At 41.1% G+C, this 7,661-nt stretch overlaps 1 long non-coding RNA gene across 2 annotated transcripts in view; it reads right to left on the bottom strand.

Annotated features, from left to right (window-relative positions):
- Positions 1-2,883: 2,883 nt before the first annotated feature.
- The window catches only part of LOC126997899 (uncharacterized), a 75,176-nt gene continuing 70,398 nt past the window's right edge, over positions 2,884-7,661 (bottom strand). Inside the window, exons 6-7 of one of the 2 annotated variants that reach the window (XR_007752449.1) lie at positions 5,915-6,014; positions 2,884-5,269 (exon numbers count right to left, since the gene is read on the bottom strand). This is a non-coding gene — a long non-coding RNA (uncharacterized LOC126997899). Of the gene's footprint in view, positions 6,015-7,661 lie in introns of both variants that reach the window. The other variant, XR_007752448.1, reaches the window with a different exon arrangement.

The raw sequence follows: 7,661 nt of genomic DNA, 5'->3' as shown, positions 1-7,661 counted from the left end.
TATTTTTGTCGATACCACACATCCCTGGCTGAGGTCCCAGCAGCAATCATACCTCTTCCTCGTCTAGATTCTGAAGTCACGGTCTGCCTGCACAGTCCACAGAAATTCTGGTACAGCGCCCCCCCACCGTGGAAATACCTGCACTTGCCTGCCTTTACCTTGCGACGGGAGTCAAGAGCGAGAATGAGATCTTTGCGCAAGCTTAAGAAGAATCTTATATGAGGTAGGAGGGAAAGATGAAGTTATTTTGGAGGAGATATTTTTGGCTAGGTGCCAGATCTGGCACCTAGGAATCTGGGAAGATTCAATTCTGGGAAGAATAAAAAAAACAAGGCTTTGACATTTTCTATTGATAAAAGAGCTTTCGGTTAGTCAAAGAATAGATTTGGCACGATTCCGGGCAGAAATGTAAAGATCATGGTTAGCGGGAGTTCGAAGGCTCTGGTACCTTTTGTGAGCTGCCTCTCTATCTTTGACAGCATGAGAACAAGCGTGATTAAACCAAGGCTTTTTAAAAAAGTACGTGGAATGTGTGCCTCCATTGCAGAGGCAATCACCTCTGTGATGCGCTGGGCACACACAGAGGGGTCTCTCTCCTGAAAGCAATCATTCCACGGGAAATCGGAAAAGTACATTCTCAAATCGTCCCACCGAGCGGAAGCAAAATGCCAGAAGCATCACCTCTTTGGTGGGTCCAGAGGATGCACAGGAGCGATAGGACAAGATAATGGAATAAGGTTGTGATCGGAGGAGCCCAACGGAAAGAACAGTTTGACAGAGCAAGCAGAAGGGTTAAAGGAAAGGATGAGGTCTACTATGTTGGGCCTGTCTCCAAGACGGTCGGGAATACGTGTAGGGTGCTGAACCAACTGCTCTAGGTCATTGAGGAGAGCAAAATTGTAGGCTTGCTCACTAGGCTGGTCAGTGAAAGAGGATGAAAGCCAAAGCTGGTGGTGAACATTGAAATCTTCCAAGATGGATATTTCAGCGAAGGGAGAGTAGGTCAAGACGTGCTCCACTTTAAAGTTCAAGTAGTCAAAGAATTTTACATAATTAGTAGAGTTAGGTGAGAGGTAAACACCATGTACAGATGTGTTTAGTAATAGAATGACAATGAAATCTTACCCAGATGGTGGAAGATTCTGAAGTCAAGGTCGTGGGCACAAGAGTAAGTGATGTCGTTGCGCACGTAGGCGCAACATCCAGCTTTGGATTGAAATTTAGGGTAAAGATAGTAGGAGGGAACAGAGTAGAGATTGCTGTCAGTAGCCTCAGAAACCTGTGTTTCAGTGAGGAAGAGAAGGTGAGGTTTAGAGGAGGAGAGATGGTGTTCCACAGAATGAAAATTAGAGCGAAGACCGCGAATGTTGCAGAAATTGATGAGTATTTCAGTGGCTTTCAAGGTAACTCACAATTTTGTCTCTAATTATGCTCTCGAGTAGCTTACCTACAAGTTAAGTTAGACTAATGGGCCTATAATCACCCAGTATTTTTTTTCTCATTTCTTAAAAATCAGTGCTACGTTAGCCTTTTTCCAATCTGAAGGGACGATGCCTTGTCGCAGGGACATATCGAACATGGTTGTGAGAGAGGAGAGTATTTAGCTCTTTGTTGTAGTCAAGCACTAATCCCTGGTCCTGAGGCCTATCCACAATAACAAAAGAGTTAAGGGGGCAGCAGGGGGGTATTTTTGATGAATATTTTAAACTGACTAAATTAGTTTTTCTTGCTCAACATGTCGGGGATGCTATGTACTACCAGGTAATGAAGCATATTTTTGTAGAATATTAAAAACAGGGTTCCTTTAAGAGATTTAAATGCCCTGCGCTGTTACGTCATAGCGCGCCAACACACGTGGTATTTATCGGCTTAAACATGGAAAATTCACATTGAAAATAGTCTTTTTCCCTTTAAATTTTGTCAGCCATCCTCCCTTTATCTACTTGTGACAGCTGCCGAATATGAAATGCGCGCTCTGTTGCTCAGTTCTCACCCAGACGTTGACTGGGGAGGACATTGAAATTTTTCGCCGCGCTACAACCCAAAAACGTCCTTACAATACAAGCGCAAAGCGACCATGAGCAGATTTATGAACATGAAGAAGGCTCCTGGAACAAAATGGAGACCCAGGAAAAACGCAAGAAAGCAACGCTAGAACCAAGAGTCATGACTGTCTTCACACCAACCTCACCACCACCACTTTTGAGTGATAATACTTTTTATTATAAAGGGGGACCAGATGCCTTATCCTTCTCCAGTAAGTGAACAAGGTATAAATAATCATATGTGAAGATTTCATGCCAATCAAATGAATACAAATGGCAAGACACATGAAATGGAAAAAAAAATCTTTAGGAGCCAAAATCTCGAAAATTTGTCTTTTACACTTCAAAAAATTTCACAAAGTCAAGAAAACGTCTGACAGTCTTTTTGTAAGGTATCAATATAAACTACAACTAAATGGCAATGTTTCCCATTTTGTTGATTTTTAAAAATGTATAAAGAAAACGGGAGAAAAAGTGGACAAAATTATTAGTGTGAAAAAAAGTTTTTAATTTTTTTTCTCGAAGCCCAAACAAAAATTCTAAAATTTACAAATTGAGAAATGTAGATATATACACAAAGTTTCTATGGTATTTTTTTTCAAAGCAATTAACTAAAAAATAAAGTCTGTGAAACAAAAAGATTTTATGCTCCATTTGATTCTCCTCTACACATTCACCCAAATTTCACAAAATTCACAGAATGTCATAGATTTACACCAACTAACAACATACTAAGATTTCAAAGCCATAGGACATACTGTGTGCCCAGGAGGGACCCCCCGTGGCGCCCTCCTTAAAAAGAGGGTGAGAGGAGAGCATAAGTGATTCATAATCAGAAGAGGGCTAAATCTTTATTGTCTGCAGGGTTAACAAGGGATCATATGGTACAAAACCCAGAGAAGATTAATGTACAAAAGACTGTCTCTAAGTAGAAAACCATTAATTATATAGAGAAATAACGAGATGATTATGTGTTGAGGTGAGCTCCACATTTATCAATCTATGATATAATACTTTTTTATCTCGTATATGTATATGTTTTCCAAACATGGCTTAATATATGAACATTTTTCTTCTTATTTGACTCAAGTTTGATAATTTTTCAAATGTTTGTCAATCAACAAGACAAGTAAATATATTTCTTGTGATATTTTTCATCACATGCAAGAATTCCACTTTACATACAAGTTATTTGTTCAGTCTGTTGGTCATGCCAGCTGCAGTGACAGTAGCAGTGGCAGTTGCTGTGAAATTGTTTTCTCTAAAATAGTATTCACCCAAGCACATTCCATATTCTTCTTTACCCTGATAATTTGAAACTATACACACTGAGAGATTTACCAAGACTACCCATGCATAATACTCATGAGTAGCTGGAAAGCGGGTGATCAATGTGTTAATGCATGTGTATGTACGGTAAACCCTCGATATAACAAACTTATTGGGGGGGAACTTAGTCCGTTGATGCCGAAAGTTTGTTATAAGCAGCGAAAATAAAAATAAAATGTAAAATAATACCGACGAACCTAATAAACGTAGGTATAGTTTTTTTGGTGTATGTGTTGTGTGCATGTTGTCTGTATAGCCACATAGCACACTTGGCAATGAACTACGAGGCAGTGAGGCTGCCAAGTTGGCAGTGGGGCCCTGTGGGGAAGCTGTATTGTTACATTTATGGGTAAAATTTTACAAGTGCACCAATATATCGCACTGGCAGACGAAACTTTTTTTTTCCTTTTGGTAGTTTTCGGAGTGTTATGAAATAATCTGATAACTGTTTCTGTCACAAATCATTAAATTAAATGGATTGATGCACAAGACTTTTTTGTGACATAAATACATTCTTCATTTGAATGGAAACCATGAAGAGAAAAATATTTCATCAGATGGGATGAAAAAGACTACAATAACCGAAGGATGGGACACCAGATAAAGGGAGGAGGGCGAGGTGACTAGCAGACGCTTTTGTAGTTATAGGAAGCGGGTGGTTAAAAACTATTTTAGGTCGGTCTCCGTGGATTTCAGACCGTTGGACCTTGTCTGTTATATCCAAAATTCGTTATAAGTGGGTCCGTTATATCAAGGGTTTACTGTATTTGCATAGTTATATTTACATGGTTGTTTACAGTATTTGAGTCACACTCATACTGTCCTGCCTCTATAATTCTTAAACTTAAGAATGCTCCTCATTTGAACCTCCTCTGGCTTTTTACTGTTAACATTGTCAGTACTGTTAATATGAAGCTGAATTTCCTAACATACATTTTGACATCTAGAATTTTTCACCATAAATTTGCACATTCTTGTGCTTCCACTACTATACATTAGAAAACCCTCTCGCTTTCGCCAGCAGGTACCTTCCCAACAAGAGCAAGTGCTCAGTATCATCGATCTCTGGGTATTGCCAGGACCTCACACACCACACACCCCATCCCCCTTGCTCAAGGGGGGACAGTAACCACTACTAGTCAACCGAAAGAATCTGGCCTGAGTGGGGCTCGAACCGCCGCCTGTTTGGCCGTTAAGCCTCGCAGTACAGCGCTCTACCGATTGAGCCACCGGAGCGGTAGCTAGCAAACACTTTTGTAGTTATTGGAAGCGGGTGGTTAAAAAACTATTCTGTGTGTGTGTCTGTGTGTGTGTGCTGACTGTAGCGTCGGTAGGCTTTCTTGAGGGGCCTTATGTTTGGCCCCAGGCTATTAGTGGCGCAGGCTAATTTTCTTTATAGTGGCTGCCGCGATGTAAGACTCTTGCTGGGCCCATGCTGCCCCCCCTGTGCTCCTTTTGACCGAAGTTGCTGAAGCTAGGATTGATTGAAGATCTGGACGGCATGTGGGTGGTCTTCCCCCACTCAGCGATGACTTGAAAAATCAGCGTGTTTCAGTGAGGACTCAAACCTAGGCCATGCTATGTCCCCGGGCTCACCTAACCCGCACACTAACCACTCGGCCATTGCCTCATGTAGACAGAAATGTAAGCAATGTAAGTGTCGAAACACAAGTTCTGTATGGTGCCACTGGATGTTTAGATGAGTTGGGTTGTTGTTAGCCTTGAGAGAGGGTGGCACCACATCTAGAATGTGCTGAGGTGGACACTGGCTGAATCGAGGTCATCACTGATGACAGACAGAACTCGTGACGGTGAAGGCAGAACAAGACGAACTGGGCGAACGCCAAGACGTGTGCCTCTGGGTGTCAGCTTTTAAAGGCGACTCCTCATCCTCACTGTAAATACGCGTAAGACTGTATAATATACTTGAAAACTTAACACACATTTCTATAACCAGAGAGAGAGAGAGAAATGGCAGAAGTGAAGGCAGTCCTTTTGGCCAGATCCACATCACTTCCACTACACAACTTATGGTAAGACTTTTTGTTACTTCCCTAATTTCAATTGACTCTGAGCCACAAGTAACTTACTCGAGCCCAGACAGCTAGGTAAGTGTGAGCCTGAATACCATTAATAAACAATACATGTGTTACCCTAAACAAACAGACATATAAATTAGTTACTAAAAAGGGTAACAGTCCTTTATACATCGCAAATGTGTCTTTCCTCCCTTTGCATTACAACTCATGTCAGTAGTTTCTCAGTATTTTCGTTGCTACTCTTTGAATCCTCTCTAACTAGGTTATGTTTTTTTGTTATGAGGTGACCACACAACAGCATCCTACACTAAACACAATCAGTTCTCTCAGTATATCCTCATCCAAATAACAGTATCCAATTTTAATGTCTGATATCTATATGTGTGTGTGTGTGTGTGTGTGCAGTGTTTTTTATTTATTTATTTTTTTTTTAATTTCCTTTCCTAGGTTCATCATCTTTTTTCTCATCGCCAGATATTCCCTCAACCACCTTAGCAGCACCTGCAGCCACTCCGGCACCTGCAACTCCTCCAACAGCACCAACACCAGCAACTCCAGCTGCACCTAATCCAGCAGCCCCTACTGACTGGAGTGTAGCTATCTGAAAAAACAGAGAGCAAACAACATGAGGCAGTGATAAGCAACAGAAGCAACAAGCATCAGAATACGAAATGTTAGCTTATTATTACAGTGTATTATTTACAAAAGTGTAAATGACATAACCTATGGTAATGGTAATGAGTATACCCAGAAAGGTATATGGAAAAGTCATAATAGAGAGGGTGCAAGGACTTACAGAAGAGAAAATCAGTGAAGAACAAGAAGGTTTCAGGAAGGGAAGGGGATGTGTGGATCAGATATTTGCCTTCAGGATGGTAGTAGAAAAAATAATAGCAAAAGGAAAGAAACTATACGCTGCCTTCATGGATTTGGAAAAAGCTTATGACAGAGTTGATTGGATTGCATTGTGGGATGTTTTAAAGATTTATGGTATGGGAGGAAAACTGCTTAGTGCAATAAAGTCTTTCTATAAAAGTGGGCTTAAGACAAGGGTGCGTCATGTCACCATGGTTATTCAATATTTATGTGGATGGTGTTATTAGAGAAATTAAGGGCAAAGTTGGAGAAGTTGGAGTAAGACTGTTCGATGAGGGAAGGAAGTGGGTACTGAATTCGATACTGTTTGCTGATGACATGGTGCTCATTGCAGAAAATGAAAGTGACCTACAAAATTTGGTCAGTGTTTTTGATAGTGTCTGTAATAGGAGAAAGCTGAAAGTAAATGTCAACAAAAGTAAAGTGATGGTTTGTGAGCGAAGTAGAAGTGAGGTTGTAGATTTTGTGTGCCCATATAGAGTGGGAATTGAATGTGAAAAAGAATGCAAAATAATTTTGAATGGTGAAGAAATGGAGGAGGTCAATGAGAAGTACCTTGGATCAGTTATGTGTAAGCATGGAGAGATAAGAGAAAGGGCATTGCAAGGAAGAAGGGTGGTAGGGTCTTTGGGACGAATCATGAATGGCAGAAGTGTGAGCATGGAGGTAAAGAAGGATTTGAGAAATACAATAATAGTACCAACCCTCACATATGCAAGTGAAACGTGGGCCTGGAATGAAAGTCAGAGGTCTAGAGTGCAGGCAGTGGAAATGAGTTATTTGAGGAGTGCTTGTGGTGTGAGTAGAATGGATGGAATGAGTAATGAAAGTGTGTACGAGCATTTTGGAATGTCTCACAGGGGTGAAGGGAAGAAGTGTAGAGTGGTGGAAGAAGTGAAGTGACAGACTTTAAAGTGGTTTGGCCACATGGAACGAATGGAGGAGAGTAAGTTGACCAGAAGGGTGTATGTGAGTGAGATTGAGGGAGGGAATGCTAGAGGACGACCTCCAGTGAAATGGAGGGATAGGGTGCAAGAGTACGTTGGGGAGAGGGGGGAAAGATCTTTGAGAAGCTTTGAGCAGGCAAGGATTGAGTGTCTGGATAAAGAAAGATGGAAGCTCTTCTGCCGTGGCCATCCCCTGGTGGGAGCTCCTAGGAGCAGGCATCGATGAAATGATGATGATGATGCAAATGACATTGGTTTTATTTTTGTGAGGCAGCAACCTATTCATTTCCAACATTTCTAATGATTGTGAAACCTTCCATATTGTCAAACTGCCACCCTCTGTAAAAATGCATTTTGGTTTATCATAAGGTATTTATGGAAAAGATACTATGCTAGCTTCAAGGTGCCAATGGTACCCTTCCATG

This window comes from Eriocheir sinensis, chromosome 13 (assembly GCF_024679095.1).
Source record: "Eriocheir sinensis breed Jianghai 21 chromosome 13, ASM2467909v1, whole genome shotgun sequence".
In the NCBI taxonomy this organism is placed as follows: domain Eukaryota; kingdom Metazoa; phylum Arthropoda; class Malacostraca; order Decapoda; family Varunidae; genus Eriocheir; species Eriocheir sinensis.
The sequence above is the reverse complement of the archived record's forward strand: the minus strand, read 5'-3'. Positions and strand labels throughout refer to the sequence as shown.